This window comes from Rattus rattus, chromosome X (genome assembly GCF_011064425.1).
Source record: "Rattus rattus isolate New Zealand chromosome X, Rrattus_CSIRO_v1, whole genome shotgun sequence".
Lineage (NCBI taxonomy): Eukaryota > Metazoa > Chordata > Mammalia > Rodentia > Muridae > Rattus > Rattus rattus.
Window position 1 is genome coordinate 62,704,205 of NC_046172.1, and position 20,370 is coordinate 62,724,574.

A 20,370-nucleotide genomic window follows, 5' to 3' on the forward strand; every position below is an offset into this window, starting at 1 on the left:
CCCCATTGCATTTTTCCTCATTTCCACTCTCATAGGGGTGGCAACCCTCTTAAGATTGTCCCTTGAACTTTATGAAAGTTCCCACTATGCCTATTTGAGAGCTATTATGGGCTCTATTCATAGATCAACTGGGGTCCCCATTAAACTCTCACTCTGCCCTTTTGGAGGACTTCCCTTTACTCTAGCTACAGCTTTCCTCAGCCTTGTTTAGTGAGGTGCTTTCCATCCACAAAGAGACCTCCTTGAGTACTGACTGAAGCATAATTCATCTCTGTTCAGAGATTGTCTTGGTCCTTGGTCCTTGGTTTCATCTTCTCTTTGATTTCCTTGGAGACTGCCCTAAGCCTAGCTACCACATTTCCAGGGCTTTGGTGGGAGACCACCCTCAGCAGGTATGATGGTTTGCATATGCTTGGCCCAGGAGGTGGCACTATTAGAAGGTGTGGCCTTGTTGAAGGAAGTGTGTCTCTGTAGGGGTGGGCTTAGAGACCCTCCTCCTAGCTTCCTGGGGATGCTCAGTTGGTTTCTGGCTTCCTTTTGGTGAAGATGTATAACTCAGCTCCTGCACCATGCCTGCCTGGATGCTGCCATGCTCCTGCCTTGATAATGGACTGAACCTCTGAACCTGTAAGCCAGCCCTGATTAAATGCTTTCCTTTATAAAACTTACATTGGTTATGGTGTTTGTTCACAGCAATAAGACCTTAACTAAGACAGTGGGAATAGTGTTCTTTGTCAAAGAATACCTTGGTTCTTCCTCACAGTGCCCCTTTGCCCTTGTTAGAGATCACACATAGACCTTTGACAGTTGGAAAGTCTCTCCCTCAGCCCCTTTAAATCCTTCTGTTGTTGTCAGAGAAACCCCTAGGCTCACTTAAGAGCTGACTTGACATTGGTCTGAGACTCTCTTTTGCTGAGTTGGGAGCTTCATTAATGAAGGTACTGTTTTGAAGTCCCCTTGGTCCTAATCATAAACTGCCTTTGAGTATTACCAAAACTTTACTATGCCCTCACCAGACATTGTCTTCATAAGACCCAATTGGAACAAGTCCTTTGGTCCTGGTCGAAGCCTTCCTATGCCATGATTAGAACCTCATAGCGTCCCCCCCCCTTCCCCCTTGTTGGAAACTTCTTTAGGCCATATTTTGGTGGAATATTGACCTTGACCCACAGTTGCAAACCACTCATAGCACCCTTGGATCCTTCATTCTACACTGGCCAGAAACTTTCCTCTAACTTCTTTGGAGAAGTTGAATCTATTCCTGGCCTCCCTATGTCCTGTTGATGACAGCCCTTAGATGTTGTTTGAAGGGCACTATCTCCAGGATCTGATCAGAGACTCCAATGACCCTGGGTATAGAAAGCCTTTGACCTTTGTCCATTCCTTCCTCATATCTAATATTATACTGCCCTTGTCAGAAGTCACTCTGGTCCCTGGTCAATGTATTGCCCCATCCCTAGTTAGAAAATATCTTGGTTCCTTCTCACATTTTCATTATGACCAGTTAGAGGCCTATTGAGACCTCTCTCAAACTCTTTAAGTAGTCCTTCCTGCCTCATAGGGGAAAGCTATATGTCTTCTTAAGACCTTCCCATGACTCTTAGAGCCCATCCTTTGTCCTGGTTGGGGGTCTTCCTCATCTCTAGTCAAGGACTGGCTTTGGCCATCATCCAAGCCTTCCTCTTATACTTTTTGTGGATATTCCTTTATCTCCATTGAAGGCCCACCTTGTCCTTAATTTTGACCACACTATCCTTTATGGAAACTTACCCTGAACCCTGCTTGAGGAATTCTTGCCTCCTACAAGAAAAGCTTTAAGCTATGTTTGAAGCATTCTCTGCCCTCTGGTCAATGACTATCTTTGTTCCTACTCCTGGTCTCCTCCCTTCACCTCAGTCCTTCCTGGTCCCTTACAAGACATCTTCTTGGTGCATCACAGTAGCCTCCCTCCGTTCTAGTTGGACATCAACATAGGCTAGGTCTTGGTGGGCGATTGGTCTTAGCTTACATCAAAGGCCTCATTAGGACCCTAGGCTCCTTCTCCTGTTTGGACATTCCTATCTTTCAGTCAGAAGGCTGCCCCTGTTTGTTTAATAGCATCCTTTCACCATAGATGGAGATACTACTCTGCCCTATTATCAACATATTCTGGAAGTCATTGCAGTCTCTTGGGACCATCATAATATAGTACTTTTACATTATTTGCCACCTTACTCTAACCTTATAGAGACTACCCAAAGACTTACAGGAGACCATCTTTGACCCTGCTTAAGGGCTTACCTAAGAGGCTCCCTGAATCTTGTCAGATAAACATTTTGGCCCTGGAAGGAACTTCCCTTAATCCTTGTTGAAATGTCCCTCTACCTTAGTGAGAGAGCTTCCTTAATCCCAGTAAGGACAAGCATTAATCTTTGTTTCAACCTCCTTCAGCCTGGTAGAATATTGACTTTTCTTTCAGTTGGAAATCTCCTCTAGTTTCTGATCAAAGCCTCCTAAAAACCTAGTCAGAGAATGCTTTGGCCTCTTCTCATACTCTCACTCTGACTTAGGCAGAGACTACTTTCAGTTCCATTAGCACCTCTTTCAGCCCCTTTGAAGCCACCCCTCAGCCTGGCCTGTGATAGTTCTGGCTCTGTTAAGTTTTTGTGATCCTGGTCAGATTCTGCCTTATGTACTGGTTGAGACTTTCTTTGGCCATCATTGAATCTTCTCTGGTCCCTGGTCAGAGATATTCCTTTGACTCCTTTAGAGATCTCCTTTGTACCTAAATCATGGCCATACTCTGCATTCTATAGAGAAATTTCTTCAGACACCACTATGAGATACATCCAAACTACTGCCTCTAGGTTTTATTAGTAGAATTCCCCTGCTTTTGGTCAGAGACTACTTTTGCCCCTGGCCACAGTCTCCCTCTGCCTTCATCAGAGAACACTTTAGGCCCTGTTCACTGCTTTTTAGGGATTTGGTGGGAGAATACACTTAGTCTCACCAGAGTCCACTTTTTCCCTGGTGGAAGCTTCTGTTCATCCTGGTCAGAAGATACCTTGGTCACTTCTTATGGTCTTTCCCCTTCCCTGGTCATAGAATTCTCTTGGATCTAGTCCCAAGACCATCAGAGCCTGATCAGTCTTCTTGAAGCCTTCCTCAGACCTGGTCAGATACTTCAGAGACTTTCCCACGCCCTCTTAAAATCTCCTCATGAACCTAATTAGAATTTGTCTTTGGGCCTGCTTAGAGCCTCCCTGGTCGGAGATTGCCTTCTCCTGGTACAGGTCTGTCAGAGATGCCTTTAATGGCTCCCTGAATCCTGATTGGAGAATTTCCATGAACTTTCCTGAGCTCTGGTCAAAGAAAGCATTAGTACCTTGTCCTAAGTTTACTTGAGTCTGGTAAGAGACTGTCCTTCGCCTAGTAAAAAACTACTCTAAGCCCTGGTCAAAGCCTCCCTCTTTCTTAGAAAAACAATGGCTTGGTCTTCTCACTCTGGCCCAATCAAAGACTGATCAACCCCACTGAAGGCTCTTTCAGGGTCTGATGGGAGACTCATCTAGGGTCATTGGAGAGCATTCCTTGAACCTTGATAGAGTGTGCCCCTCTGATTTTATTGGAGCTGCCTACTCTCAGCCCTGGTCAAGAGACTGCTGTTAGCTGTTATCAGACTCCTTTTTAGTGGTTGGGTATCTTACTTGGTCATATTGATAGCCTTGTTCTACCTTGTTTGAAGATTTACCTCAAATCCCATCCAGAAACAACCCTCTAAACTCTGGTTGAAGACTTCTTGATCTCTGGCCTAAGCCTCCTACTTTCATTGGAATTACCTTCAGTTTTCAGTTTACAGGTTTTGTTTTTCTTTTAGAACACTCTTTATCACCATCAGAGTCTTCATTACAATTTGATGGAATTTTATTCAGATTTGATGAAATCTCCCTTTTCCCTGGTCAGAGGTCATCTTGGTTCACTTCTTAAAGCCTTCTTCTACCCTCCTCAGAGACTGCTTTTAGCCACAACTCTGGTTGTGTCAGAGCCTTCCTTAGCCCACTTGGTAGGTCACTCAGCCCTGATAAGACACTGCCTTACACAGAAAAACACACATGGTATGCACTCATTGATAAGTGGATATTAGCCCAGATGCTTGAATTACCCTAGATGCACAGAACACAGGAAACTGAAGAAGGATGACCAAAATGCGAATGCTTCACTCCTTCTTTAAAAGGGGAACAAGAATTCCCTTGGCAGGGAATAGGGAGGCAAAGTTTAGAACAGAGGCAGAAGGAACACCCATTCAGAGCCTGCCCCACATGTGGCCCATACATATACAGCCACCAAACTAGATAAGATGGATGAAGCAAAGAAGTGCAGGCCGACAGGAACCAGATGTAGATCTCTCCTGAGAGACACAGCCAGAATACAGCAAATACATAGGCAAATACCATCATTAAACCACTGAACTGAGAACGGGACACCTGTTGAAGGAATTAGAGAAAGGACTGAAAGAGCTTGAAGGGGCTCGAGACCCCATATGAACAACAATGCCAAGTAACCAGAGCTTGCAGGGACTAAGACACTACCCAAAGACTATACATGGACTGACCCTGGGCTCCAACCTCATAGGTAGCAATGAATAGCCTAGTAAGAGCACCAGTGGAAGGGGAAGCCCTTGGTCCTGCCAAGACTGAACCCCCAGTGAACGTGATTGTTGAGGGGAGGGTGGTAATGGGGGGAGGATGGGGAGGGGAAGCCCATCTAGAAAGGGAGGGGGATGTTGACCCAGAAACCAGGAAGGGGAATAACAACTGAAATGTAAATAAGAAATACTCAAGTTAATAAAGATTAAAAAAAAAAAAGACACTGCCTTAAGGCCATCTTAAGAAAATCCCCTAACCCTAGTCAGAGTTTGCTCTTTAGCCCAAATGAAGCCTCCCAGGGCTCACAGTCTGCCTGTCAGCCTCATGGAAGCCCAATTCATCTGCCATTGGAGGTTTCCTTTGTCCTGGTCAATATTTCCTGGTCTTTTTGCAAGATTTGTTGTGTGATTTGACTTTGTGATATTCCTTGACTCCTAACTACAAGAATTCCTTTCCATCAGATCTGTAGCCATAACACTTGCACCCTTGGCCATGACATGGCTAGACATTTCCATAGGGGCATTGTTAGAGACATCTCTCTGGCCCACTAGAGCCTCCTTCAGATAAATGAGATCCTCCCACAGGTCTAGTTTCAGAGTCCTCTTAAAAAATCTACTGAAAATTAACCCTCTACCCTGTAAAGAATCTCCTTGAGTTCTAGTCACAGATTGACTTTGACCTTTGTCATAGTCTCTAATAGGCCATGGTCCAAATTTCTCAGGTTTTGGACCATGATAGAGTTCCATTCACAGTTGTCAGAGAACATTTTGGTTGCTCCTCATAGTATCCTGTTGCCCTTTTCAGAGATATCCCATAGCTCCTTGCCTATTGAATCCTCCATCAGCCTTGACTGGGAACCCCACTAAGCACACTTAAAAGCCATCCTGAATTCTGGTCTGAGACTATCCCCTACATGGAGAGGAGCTTCTGCAAACATTGGTCTAAGTCTCCCTACTTCAGACCCAATGAAAACCTTTTTTACACGTAGTGGAAGATCATCCTGGATCCACATTGGAGATATACCTTGGTCTTTGTGGAATCTATGCTTATCCCTATTAAAAGCACCCCTAAGCCCTTGTTTGAAGCATGCAACCCTCCTCCCTTTGTAGATCACCTTAGTGTCCTTAGCTATGGCACTACCTAACTTCTTAACAGAATAATGAAAAAAGATAAAAGTAAATAACTATTGTAATATGGTATATTGGGGCTTGATTTCATTAAAAATGGGCAATTTCATTACTCACATATATTTTCTTTACTTCTTTGACCTTGCACATAAATAGTTCTATCAAATTACCGTTCACTTTAATTTGGTTCTATAAAATCTAGCCTAAAAGCCTAGAACATATATAGATATATATATATATATATCCCAAATAAAGGAGTATGTAAAAATTGGACTTAAATTTTAAAGAAAATATCTAGACCAACAAGTGCAGTGATATTTCCTATCTCTTGGTCATATTTGTCAATACAGTAGACCCTAGTGGGGTCCAATCCTGAAACCAGGTAAGGCATATTAGGGTTTTGGGGAATTCCAGATCCATTAGCTAGTATCAATGGAAACAGTAGACTTGCTGGGGACCTGATTTGACTCTGGTTTAAAACCAGGAATACAAATCATACATCTTGCTGCTGTTTATTAATATTCTTCTAAGTACCTACAGTTCCTTTACTTTTTTCTGTTTTATAATTTAATATTTTTGATCTCACAATATTTTATCCATGTTTTCAGTTTGTATATACTGTTTTTATCATTTCTTACTTCATTTTTCTTTTACAAGTTGTACTTCCATTAATGATTTTGTATGTCTCCTTTTTCAGTCTCTATTCATATGTTTTCTATCATTCTTATTGGTATCCTCCTAGCTACAGTTGCTATCATTTCTTTCCTAAAAGACTTAAATTTTTCAGTTTTTTTGCCTGTTTCAATCCCTACATGGTCATGTCACTAGTTTTATTTCTTACCTTCCAAGTATTTCCATTGTTTCTTTTGTAACTTTTAGACTCCTGTCTCAGCATTGCAATGAGTTGAAGGCAAATGGCTCATGTCTGCTTTTACAATCTCAGTTTTGAACCACACTTGTCCATTGTGATATACAACCATCAGTCATTTAATCAAACATGATAAAAAATTTTCCTATTTTGAGATTTTCAAGCATTTTATTCTTCTCCTTAAAATACCTTCTCATAGGGAACATTGCAGAAGAGGGGATAGAAAGATTTTACGAATCAGAAAACCAGGGTGTTTGCTGTATTATTATTTCCCCTAGTAATTCCAGTACCTGTACACATAAAAGCACATTACCAGGACTGTATAAACACAAGCTGAACAAGTACAACAGCAACAGACATGTCAAAGTGGATAGGAAAATCCACAAAATTTCAACCTTACAAAAATAACTATAGGCAAGGAAGGACCAAGGAGAGTATAAAAATAGTCTTCTCTAGAAAAGAACATACTGACTGATTATCCAATATCAAATGTATCAAATAGTTGCCAAAGATCACCCTCAGTTAGGTCCAGGTTCCTGAGGGATGTTTGGGAGTGGGGAGAAAAAGGACTTGATGTCAAATCTTAGGTTGAAGCTGGTGGTTTAGATTCTGCAGATCTCTCTCTTTCTCTCTCTCTCTCTCTCTCTCTCTCTCTCTCTCTCTCTCTCTCTCTCTCTGTGTGTGTGTGTGTGTGCATTTTGCTTTGTTTTAGACAGCTTTTCGTTGCTGTTCTAACAACTGTCTTGTTAGTTCATCTCCTGCAGATCATAAACCCAGTCTTTTATTTTACATATAAATCTAGTCATTTACTCCAAGTTTCAAACCTTTGGTATTTTAGTGTATTTTTTCTTTTCTTTTCTTTGATATTTTCTTTATTTACATTTCAAATGTTATCTTCTTTCCGGTTTCTCCTCAGGAAAGAGCGCATCCCATCCCCCCTCCCCCTGCCTTCACAAGGATGCTCCCCAGCCCACTCACCAACTCTCTCCTGAACTGTTCCCCAGTGCCCACATGTTTGAGGCTCTTTCTCACTTTCTCTTCTATTATTTTTAGTCTATCTGGTTTTATCTGGAGGTCCTTGATACACTTGAACTTGAGCTTTGTACAAAGCAATAACAATGGATCAATTTGCGTTCTTCTATATGATGAACTACAGTTGAGCTAGCACCATTTGTTGAAAATGCTGTCTGTCTTTTTTCCATTGATGGTTTAAATTCTTTGTCAAAGATCAAGTAACCACAGGTGTGTGGATTCATTGCTGGGTCTTTAATTCTATTCCACTGATCTACCTGCCTGTCTCTGTATCAATATCATACAGTTTTTTTTATTTTTACCACTATTGCTATGTAATACAGCTTAAGTTCAGGGATGGTGATTCCCCCAGAAGTTCTTTTGTTGTTGAGTATAGTTTTCGCTATCCTAGATTTTTTGTTATTCCAAATGAATTTGCAAATTGCTCGTTCTAAGTCTATAAAGAATAGAGTTGGAATTTTGATGGGGATTGCATTGAATCTGTAGATTGATTTTGGCAAGATGACCATTTTTGCAATATTAATCTTGCCAATCCATGAGCATGGGAGATCTTTCTATCTTCTGAGGTCTTTTTCAATTTCTTTCTTCAGAGACTTGAAGTTCTTGTCATACAGATTTTTCACTTGCTTGGTTAGTGTTAAACCAAGGTATTTTATGTTGCTTATGACTATTGTGAAGGGTATCATTTCCCTAATTTTTTTCTCAGCCTATTTATCCTTTGATTAGAGGAAGGCTACTGATTTGTTTGAGATAATTTTATTTCCAGTCACTTTGTTGAAGATGTTTATCAGGTTTAGTAGTTCTCTGGTGGAATTTTGTGGGTCACTTATGTATTCTGTTATATATCTGTAAATAGCGATATTTTCACTTCTTCATATCCAATATGTATCCCTTTGACCTCCTTTTGTTATCTAATTGCTCTGGTTAGGACTTTGAGTACTATATTGAATAGGTAGAGAGAGAGTGAGCCTTGTCTAGTCCCTGATTTTAGTGGGATTGCTTCAAGTTTCTCTCAATTCATTTTGATGTTGTCTACTTGTTTGCTGTATATTGCTTTTACTATATTTAGCTGTGGGCCTTGAATTCCTGATCTTTCCAGGACTTATAACGTTAATGCGTGTTGAATTTTGTCAAATGCTTTCTCAGCATCTAATGGGATGATCATGTGGTTTCTTCGTGAGTTTGTTTATGTAGTGAATTACATTGATGGATTTACGTATATTGAAACATCCCTGCATTCCTGCGATATAGTCTACTGGATCACGATGAATAATCGTTTTGATGTCTTCTTCGATTAGGTTTGTGAGAATTTTATGGTGTATTTTTGCATTGATCTTCATGAAGGAAATTGGTCTGAAGTTCTCTTTTTTTGTTAGCTGTTTGTGTGGTTTAGGTATAAGTGAAATTGTGGCTTCAGAGAATCAATTGAGTAGTGTTCTTTCTGTTTCTATTTTGTAGAATAGATTAAAGAATATTGGTATTAGGTCTTCCTTGATTTGTTTAGATAGTTTATCTGATCTTGATTTAACTTTGGTACCTGGTGTCTGTCTTGAAAATTGTCCTTTTTCTCCAGGTTTTACAGTTTTGTTGAATATAGGCTTTTGTTGTAGTATCTGATGAGTTTTTTAAATTTTGTCAGATTCTGTTATGTTTTCCTTTCCATTCCTGATTTTGTTAATTTGGATGCTGTCTCTCTGCCCTCTGCTTAGTCTGGCTAAGGGTTTATCTACCTTGTTGATTTTCTCAAAGAAACAGCTCCTGTTTTTTTTTTTTTTTTTAATTCTTTGTATAGTTCTTTTTGTTTCTACTTGGTGGATCACAGCTCTGAATTTCATTATTTCCTGCTGTCTACTCCTCTTTGGTGCAATTGCATCTTTTGTTCTAGAGCTTTCAGGTGTGCTGTCAAACTGCTAGTGTATGTTCTTTCCATTTTCTTTTGGAGGCACTCAGAGCTATGAGTTTTCTTCTTAGTACTGCTTTCATTTTGCCCCATAAGTTTGGGTATGTTGTGTCTTCATTTTATTAAATCTTTAATTTGTGTCTTAATCCCATGACCCCATCCTTTGATTCTTTGGAGACATCAAGCACACATTTTCTTTTAACATTGTAAAAAATTCAGAAATTTGTTTGCCTCTCTTAAGCACAGATGCTGAAGTCAGTCATCTGTCTGCCTTTGCAAGCATAAACAAAAGATCTTAGCAGGGTAGGATATTCTGCAATTACCACTCCCCAAACCTCTTTATTACCTTTCTTCGTATCTTTCAGAAATGTTGGCCAATAGTGTAGCTGCCTGTTCCTTTAGATTCATGAAGGTCTCATATAATTCATATTGCATCCTTATTTTTTGTGTAGTTGATAAATTTTATATTTTTGAACTCATGTTCTTAGATTTCTTTTCTGCTTCCTTATGGGCTGTCCTGAAAGTCCCACAGTTTACCATTTTGCTAAGAAATTAGCCATACTTTCACCTTTTGGACTAGTGTGCCTGATTATCATGGAGTCATTAATGGTAACAGGCAGAACATTCCTCAAAGGAATGTTACAATGTGTACATTATTACATAAGCAAGCCTTATATCCATGGCAGCTATTGACACTTGTGGAGGTCCATGTCTGCTGGCCCTGTCTTAGGGGCAGAAACCGTGTTCTTTCCCCCACTAAGGCCATGTGGAACCCAGCAGTCAGTCCTAAAAACATGCATATAAGTAACATTATTCTGACAGAGCAGTTATGTTTGGGAATTTACATTTTATATCTATATCTATATCTATATCTATCTATCTATCTATCTACACACATATATGTGTGATGCAACAATTTTTAAAAGGTCACAAATTTGAAAGAGAGCAAGAAGGAGTATGTGCGAATATTTGGAGGGAGAAAAGTGAAGGAAAGTGATATATTTATCCTAAAAATAAAGGAAATATTTGCAAAATACTCATATTATTGTCCTTATGTGGCAACCTATGATACTTCAAAGCTCTGTTAAGTTAAAACCCTCTTATTCTTTGATTGAAAGCTAATAATCTCTACAGAGAAGCTTTTCACATAATGTTATGTACATGGAGCCACACTTCTTTGTTTCTCTATTATTTTACCTTGGGCTAATTTTTCTTTTTGGGATATGCATCACTTTTTCTAACATGCCCCCTCTCTTTCTCTCATCTATGTATTCATAATTCAATTCTTATTTTGTTTTCCACGTATGCAATGCTTGTCTCTTGTTTTACACAGTACATCCCTTTAATGCACAGATCAAATGAAATATACAATAACCATCTGAGAAACAAGTCAGTGTGTAAAAAATATATTTATAAATATTGGATGGAGAGATACTCTATAGTATGTAGAGTCTATTAATATATTGCATATTAGAATTATGGAAATTTCACATATATAATGGTTTTGATCTCATAAATACTCTTTTTAATAGATTTTTTTAGATATTACAGATATCAACCATGGGTTTTTTTTTTTGCTTTGTTTTATGAATGCTTCTTACATCTTCAAGTAGAGAGGCTAATATTAATAAGAATATATTGTTAATTATGTGTGGAAGTGTCACTGCGTCTTGTTGGTTTGTCATCTTTATGTTTAGAAGGCTCATTATGTTCTCTTCCAGAAAGAACAAGCTGAATGAATTAAGGCAAGTAAAGGTGGTATACAGAGAGGCTAGGTTTAAAAACACAAATAAGCTGGCCTTTAGAAAAGGCAAGGTCATTATGCCGATGTCCTTAAACTATGAAGCTTTTTCCCTGTGATGAGCATGATTAAAATAATGCATCTTGCATGAAAACATTGGATGATAATTTTTTCAAATGTCAGAATCCATTTAGTGGAACCTTGTGACTTAAATGTCACTGAAAATGCAAGAATAGCATAAATAGCTTCAAGAAGCAATGTGAATAGTACAATCCCTTGACTTTGAGCAATTCAAATGCATTAAAAAAAAATTACACAGCTGTAAACTAGGAAGGATCCTTTGGAGGTGACTTGTAATTTTTGTATGTTAAAGAAACTTGACCAAGAAGATGTTTATTCCATTTTAAAGAAACTTAAAAGCTGATAAAAGTCTAAAACACCAACTTTCTTTTAAGTTTCAATCTTAATCTTAGTGGAAGTTGTCCTTAGCTTCTTTCCACATTTTTAAAATAAGAAAAAAAAAAGCACCTTTTGCAGAGGTGGCAGCTCTAGAGGCCTCGCGCTTCACCCTTGCTGCATCATGGTGATGCTGGAAGAGCTGCTGGTGCTTCTGGCCTAGCTCCTGGCTATGGCCTCATACTGCTTTGTCAATATCAATTGATTTATATGCCAAGGAGTGCTTCTTCAAGCTGGTCACCTCAGGTACCATGAGGGACTTCATCTTCAATGTTGCTGAAAATGGCTTCCTTTACAACTAGAAAGATATAGGACGTCTGTGGAGGTCACAGGACCAGAAAATAAAGGAACCTATGAGACAGAGAGACCAACTGGAAGTACATTCACATCAGAGACATACAAATTCTTCTCTAGTAATAGGATGTCTACCATGACTCAAAAGACAGTAATGTTCACTATTGACATTGGGAATGCTCCCAAAGGATGAGACAGAGGCTCATCAGAACAAGCAAGAAGAAATGAATGAGCCACCAATGACTACACAAACAGCAGAGTGGTCCTTTGGTCCTTCGAGCTCCTGTTCGAATTGCCATGACATTGGGACAGATCTAATACTTAAAGAAAAACATTTTAAAGTCCAGAGGGTTTTTGAAGAGTACTTTTTCTGTCAATACCATTTTATGATGCACATGTTTACCAAACATCTTGGTCATAAAAATGTCCTTAGTTTATGCACTTTTATTTTCAGAACATTCATGACTTGTGGTTCTTTGTGATTGATATGCAAGGGGAAAGCCTATTTAGGAAAGGTAGAGTGAAATTTTGCCATTTGCTTGTCTTAAAATTCTTACTTAAACACTTCACAATTATACAGGTCCTTTGAAGAATTCAGAGGCTGGACAAACTACATACCAGCCAGAAGACCAGAGTCAAGCTATTCTGCCACAGCAGGCTCTGAATAACATAGCTGAAGTACAATAATAGAACTTTAAAACCAGCTGTATGAAAGTGATTAAGGTTTTTAAAAACAGAATTAATAAATTCTTTAAGCAAATACAGAAACCACAAATGAACAATTGAAGGAAATCGAGAATTGTTCAATAGAAGCCAGAAATACACAAACAAACAATTTGAGGAAATGAATAATCCCCCCCCCAAACAGCCAGGAAAACATGAACAAACAATTAAAGTAATAAATGAGTAAAATATCTTAAAGAAGGTCAAGGAAAAAAAAACAATCAGTTGAAGGACACAGAACTGTTCAAGACCTGCAAATGTAAATAAAAGTAATGAAGGAAACACAAACTGAAGCAGGCTTCAGTTACAGAATATAAGAGATAAATGAGAGTCTCACACATTGAAGATGTAATAGAAAAAATGAATATATTCATCAAAGAAAATGTTAAATTTAAAAAATTCTGTCATAAAACAACCAGGAAATTTGGGATACTATGAAAAGATGAGACCTACAAATAAAAGAATAAGGAGGAGAAGAATGCAAGCTCAGATGTCCAGAAAAATATTTTCAAAAAATCATAGAAGAATTTTTATCTAACTTAAAAAAGAGGAGATGAGTATAAAGGTAAAGAAACATACAGACACCAAACAGATTGGACCAAAAAACAAAGTCCCCTTGCCACATAATAATCAAAGCACTACACATACAGAATATATAAAGAATATTGAAAGCTATATAGGAAAAAGATCAAGTAACATATAAAGGCAGACCTATGAGAATTAAGCCTGACTTTCCAATGGAGATCAACAATATAAATAGACCTATAATCACTAGTGAAATAGAAGCAATCATTAAGTCCTCTAGGAAAAACAAAGTCCAACGTGAGATGGTTTTAGTGTAGAATTCTACCAGACTTTCAAAAAACAGTTAATGTCAATACTCCTCAAAATATTCTACAAATTAGGAATAGAAGGAGCATTGCCAAATTCATTTTATGAGGTTGTAGTTATTCTGATACCCAAAACACATAAAAACTCAGCAAAGAAAGAGAATGTCAGACCAATTTTCCTTATGAACATTGTTTCAAAAATACTCAAAATACTTGCAAGCCAAATATAAGAACACAGCAAAAAGTTCATCCACCACAATAAAGTAGGCTTCATCCCAGGGATGCAGGAATGATTTAAGATAGGAAAATCAGGGAATATAATCACTATATAAATATACAGAAAGGAAAAAAAAACATGATCATCTAATTAGTTGCTGAATTTGAGAGGAGATGATTATGGGAATATGAAGAGTTGGAACAAGGAAAGGAAAGGAGAAGGAAATGACAAAATTATTTGTTAATTTAAAACAATAAAAATAAAACTAAAGAAATTTTACAGCTTTTCTGACTGCTGTTATGACCAAATCATTATTTTTTTTAATTTAAAAACTATTTTTATAAGTGTATAGTTGTTTTTAAATGAAAAGCTTTTTTGACAATTAATAAATATATTTAATTTGAAGTCATAATACCTCATGACAATATAGTTCTTTTTCTCTCTTTTTTTTTAAATGGGTATTTCTTCTTTACATTTCAATGTTTTTCCCTTTCCAGGTTTCCTGTCCATAAGCACCCTAACCCCTCCTCCTCCCCTCCTATAAGGGTGTTCCTCTCCCCATCCACTCCCCCTTACTCCCTCCCCCACAATCTCCTACACAGGGGGTCCAACCTTGGCAGGACCAAAGGCTTCTCCTTCCATTGGTGCCCAGCAAGGCCATCCTTTGCTACATATGAAGTTGGAGCCCTGGGTCAGTCCATGTACAGTCCTTCGGTAGTAGTTTAGTCCCTGGAAGCTCTGGTTGGTTGGTATTGTTGTTTTTATGTGGTTGCAAGCCCCTTCAGCTCTTTCAGTCCTTCCTCTAATACCCACAAAGGGGGTCCTGTTCTCAGTTCAGTGGTTTGCTGCTAGCATTCATCTCTCTCTTTGACATGCTCTAGCTGTGTCTCTCATGAGAAATCTATATCTGGGATCCTGTAAGTAAGCACTTCTTAGGTTCATCCATCTTATCTAGTTTTGGTGTGTGTATATACATGGACCACTTGTGGGGCAGAGTCTGAATGGCTGTTCCTTCAGTCTCTGGTCTAAATTTTGCCTCCCTATCCCCACTATGGATATTTTTGTTCCCCTTTTTAAGAAGGAGTGAAGCATCTGCATTTTGGTCATCATTCTTCTTGAGTTTCATGTGGTCCATGGATTGCATTGTGGGTAATTCGAGCATACCAAGTGTGTTTCTCTGTGATTGGGTTACCACACTCAGGAAGATATTGTCTAGTTTCATCCATTTGTCTATGAATTTCATGAAGTCAATTTTTTGATAGCTGAGTAGTACTCTATTGTGTAGATGAACCACATTTTTCTGTATCCATTCTTCTGTTGAAGGGATTTTCAGCTTCTGGCTATTATAAATAAGGCTGCTATGAACATAGTGGAGCATGTGTCTTTGTTATATGTTGGGGCATCTTGTGGGTATATGCCCAAGAGAGATATAGCTGGGTCCTCAGGTAGTTCAATGTCCAATTTTCTGAGGAACCTCCAGACTGATTTTCAGAATGGTTGTACCAGCTTGCAATCCCACCAACAATGAAGGAGTGTTCCTCTTTCTCCACATCCTCACCAGCATCTGCTGTCACCTGAGCTTTGATCTTAGCCATCCTCACTGCTGTAAGGTGGAATCTCAGGGTTGTTTTGATTTGCATTTCCCTTATGACTAAAGATGTTAAATATTTCTTTAGGTGTTTCTCAGCCATTCGGCATTCCTCAGCTGTGAATTCTTTGTTTAGCTCTGAACCCCATTTTAAATAGGGTTATTTGTCTCCCTGCAGTCTAACTTCTTGAGTTCTTTGTATATTTTAGATATTAGCCCTCTCTCAGGTGTAGGATTGGAAAAGATCTTTTCCCAATCTGTTGGTGGCCATTTTGTCCTAATGACAGTGTCCTTTGCCTTACAGAAGCTTTGCAGTTTTATGAGGTCCCATTTGTCGATTCTTGATCTTGGAGCATAAGCCATTGGTGTACTGTTCAGGAAATTATCCCTAGTACCCATGTGTTCAAGAATCTTCCCCATATTTTCTTCTATTAGGTTGAATGTATCTCGTTTGATGTGGAGGTCCTTGATCCACTTGGACTTAAGCTTTGGACAGGGTGATAAGAATGGATCGATCTGCATTCTTCTACATGCTGACCTCCAGTTGAACCAGCACCATTTGTTGAAAATGCTATCTTTTTTCCATTGGATGGTTCTAATCCCTTTGTCAAAGATCAAGTGACTACAGGTGTGTGGGTTCATTTCTGGGTCTTTAATTCTATTCCACTGATCTATCTGCCTGTCTCTGTACAAATACCATAGTTTTTATCACTATTGCTCCTAATACTGCTTGATCGTCAGGGATGGTGATTCCCAGAAATTCTTTTTTTTTCCTTTTCTTGAGCTGGGGACCCAACCAGGGGCCTTAAGCGCTAGGTGTAAGCCTCTACCACAAAGCTAAATCCCCAACCCCAGAAATTCTTTTTTTGTTGTTGTTGTTGTTGACAATAGTTTTAGCTTTCCTGTTTTGTTTTTGTTATTCTAAATGAATTTGCAAATTCTTCTTTCTAACTCTATTAAAAATTGAATTGGAATTTTGATGGGGATTGCATTGAATCTGTAGATTCCATTGAATCTGTAGATTGCTTTTGGTAAGATGGCCACCTTTACTAATTAATCCTGCCAATCCATGAACATGAGAGGTCTTTCTATCTTCTGAGATCTTCAATTTCTTTCTTCAGAGACTTGAAGTTCTTGTCACACAGATTTTCACTTGCTTGGTTAAAATCACCCCAAGTTATTTTATATTATTTGGGACTATTGTGAAGGGTGCTGTTTCCCTAATATCTTTCTCAGCCTGTTTATCCTTTGAGTAGAGGAAAGCTACTGATTTGTTTGAATTAATTTTATATGCAGCCACTTTGCTGAAGTTATTTATCAGGGTTAATAGTTCTCTAGTGGAATTTTTGGGGTCACTTAAGTATACTATCATATCATCTGCAAATAGTGATATTTTGACTTCTTCCTTTCCAATATGCATCCTTTTGACGTCATTTTGTTGTCTGATTGCTCTGGCTAAGACTTCAAGAACTATATTGAATAAGTAGGGAGAGTAGGCAGTTTTGTTTAGTCCCTGATTTTAGTGGGATTGCTTCAAGTTTCTCTCCATTTAGTTTGATGTTAGCTACTGGTTTGCTGTACATGGCTTTTACTATGTTTTGGGATGGGCCTTGAATTCCTATTCTTTCCAGGACTTTTATCATGAAGGGGTGTTGAATTGTGTCAAATGATTCCTATGCATCTAATGAAATAATCATGTGGTTTTTATCATTGAGTTTGTTTATATAATGGATTACATTGATGGATTTCCATATATTGAACCATCCCTGCATACCTAGGATAGAACCTACTTGTTCAAGATGGATGATCGTTGTGATATGTTGTTGGATTCTGTTTGCAAGAATTTTATTGAGTATTTTTCCATTGATATTCATAAGGGAGATTGATCTGAAGTTCTCTTTCTTTTTTGGGTCTTTGTGTGGTTTAGGTATAAGAGTAATTGTGGCTCCATAGAAGGAATTTGGTAGTTCTCTGTCTTTTTCTATTTAGTGGAACAGTTTGGACAGTATTGGTATGAGGTATTCTATGAAGGTCTGATAGAATTATACACTATACTCATCTGATCCTGGGCTCTTTTTGCTTGGGATACTTTTAATAACTGTTTCTATTTCTTTAGGAGTTATGGGGTTGTTTATATGGTTTATCTGTTCCTGATTTAACTTTGGTATCTGGTATTTGTCTAGAAAATTGTCCATTTCCTCCAGATTTTCCATTTTTGTTGAATATAGGCTTTTGTAGCAGGATCTGAGGATTTTTTTCAGTTTCCTCAGATTCTGTTGTTATGTCTCCCTTTTCATTTCTGATTTTGTTAATTTGGACACACTCTCTGTGCCTTCCCTCTTGTTATTCTGTCTAAGGATTTATCTACATTGTTGATTTTCTCAAAGAACCAGCTCTTGGTTCTGTTGATTCTTTGTATGGTCCTTTTGTTTCTACTTGGTTGATTTCAGCTCTGAGTTTGATTATTTCCTGCCTCCTCCTCCTTTTGGGTGCATTTGCTTCTCTTTGTTCTAGAGCTTTTAGGTGTGCTGTCAAGCTGCTGACATATGCTCTTTCCTGTTTCTTTCTGCAGGCACTCAGCGCTATGAGTTTTCCTCTTAGCACATCTTTCATTGTGTCCCATAATTTGGGGTATGTTGTACATTCATTTTCATTAAATTATAAGAAGTCTTTAATTTCTTTCCTTATTTCTTCCTTTACCAAGTTATCAGTGAGTAGAGCATTGTTCAACTTCTATGTGTATGTGGACATTCTTTCCTTATTTTTTTATTGAAAACCAGCCTTAGTCTATGGTGATCAGATAGGATGTATGGGATTATTTCTATCTTCCTTTATCTGTTGAGTCCTGTTTTGGAGAATGTACCATAAGGTGCTGAGAAGAAGGTATATCCTTTTGTTTTAGGATGGAATGTTCTATAAATATCTGTTAAGTTGATTTGGTTCATAACTTCTGTAAGTTTCTATTTGTCTCTGTTTAACTTCTCTTCCCATGATGTGTCCATTGATGAGAGTGGGGTGTTGAAATCTCCTACTATTATTGTGTGAGGTACAATGTGCTTTTAAAAAGGCTTTAGCAAGGTTCTTTTTACGTATGTAGGTGCCCTTGTATTTGGACATAGATATTTAGGATTGAGAGTTCATCTTGGTGGGTTTTTCCTTTGATAAATATGAAGTGTCCTTCTTATCTTTTTTGATGACTTTTGGTTGAACATCAATTTTATTTGATATTAGAATGGCTACTCCAGCTTGCTTCTTCAGACCATTTGTTTGGAAAGTGGTTTTCCAGCCTTTTACTCTGAGGTAGTGTCTGTCTTTGTCTCTGAGGTATCTTTCCTGTATGTAGCAAAATGCTGGGTCTTCTTTACATATCCTGTCTGTTAGTCTGTGTCTTTTTATTGGGGAATTGAGTCCATTGATGTTGAGAGGTATTAAGGAATAGTGATTGTTTCTTCCTGTTATTTTCGTATTTAGAGGTGGGATTATGTTTGTGTGTTTGTCTTCTTATGGTTTTGTTGCAAGGAGATTACTTTCTTGTTTTCTCAAGGGTGCAGTTTCCCTCCTTGTGTTGGACTTTTCAATCTATTATCCTTTGCAGGGCTGGATTTGTAGAAAGATACTGTGAAAATTTGATTTTGTCATGGAATATCTTGGTTTCTCCAGGTATGTTAATTGAGAGTTTTGCTGGATATAATAGCCTGAGATGGTATTTGTGTTCTCTTAGGGACTGTATGACATCTGTCCAGGATCTTCTGGCTTTCATAGTCTCTGGTGAGAAGTCTGGTGTAATTTTAATAGATCTGCCTTTTTATGTTACTTGACCTTTTTCCGTTACTCCTTTTAATATTCTTTCTTTGTTTTGTGCATTTGGTGTTTTGACTATTATTTGACAGGAGGAATTTCTTTTCTGGTCTAATCTATTTGGAGTTCTGTAGGCTTCTTGTATGTTTATGGTCATCTCTTTCTATAGGTTAGGGAGGTTTTCTTCTATAATTTGTTGAATATATGTACTGGCCCTTTAATTTGGGAGTCTTCACTCTCTTCTATACCTATTATCCATAGGTTTGATCTTCTCATTGTTTCTTGGGTTTCCTGTATGTTTTAGGCTAGGAGCTTTTTGAGTTTTACATTATCTTTGATAGATGTGTCGATGTTTTCTATGGTATCTTCAGCCCCCGAGATTCTTCTACCTCTTGTATTCTGTCGGTGATGCTCACGTCTATGACTCCTGATCTCTTCCCTAGGTTTTCCATCTCCAGGTTTGTCTCCCTTTGTGCTTTCTTTATTGTTTTTATTTCCATTTTTAACTCCTGGATGGCTTTGTTCAATTCTTTCTCCTGTTTGGTTGTGTTTTCCTGTAATTCTTTAAGGGATCTTTGTGTTTCCTCTTTAAGGGCTTCTACTTGTTTACTTGTGTTGTTCTGTAGTTCCTTAAGGGAGTTATTTATGACCTCCTTGAATTGCTCCATCCTCATGATAAAATGTGATTTTAAATCTGAATCTTGCTTTTCCCATTTGTTTGGATATCCCGTGTTTGCTTTGGTGGGAAAACTGGGATCTGATGATTCCACGTAGTCTTTGCTTCTGTTGCTTGTTTTCCTGCACTTGCCTCTCACCATCAGTTTGTCTCTGGTGGCAGCTTGTCTTGCTGTTTCCGATGGAGGGTTGACCCTCCTGTAGGCCTGTGTGTCAGCACTCCTGTAGACCTTGTTTCTTGTTTGCTTTCATCTGGTTATGGGAACAGAGGTGCTCTCTGCTCTCAGGCCTTTAGTCCTCCTGGCAGCTGGCTTTCATTCTTATGGCGAGGCAGTAAACCACAGAAGGTCCTGCACCTGACTCCTCCTAGGTCCCCCTATACAAAGGGCTGGATGGCACCTGGGGTGCATTTTCCTTGGTTCAGGGAATGTGGGCAGACAGTTGTCTCCTCTGATTTCTTAGGAGTGTTCACACATCTGAGGGTCCAGATCTCCAC

At 38.5% G+C, this 20,370-nt stretch overlaps 1 pseudogene; it reads left to right on the forward strand.

Annotated features, from left to right (window-relative positions):
* The first annotated feature begins 11,873 nt into the window (after window positions 1-11,873).
* On the forward strand, window positions 11,874-12,433 carry LOC116887947 (annotated as a pseudogene).
* The last annotated feature ends 7,937 nt before the right edge of the window (window positions 12,434-20,370 follow it).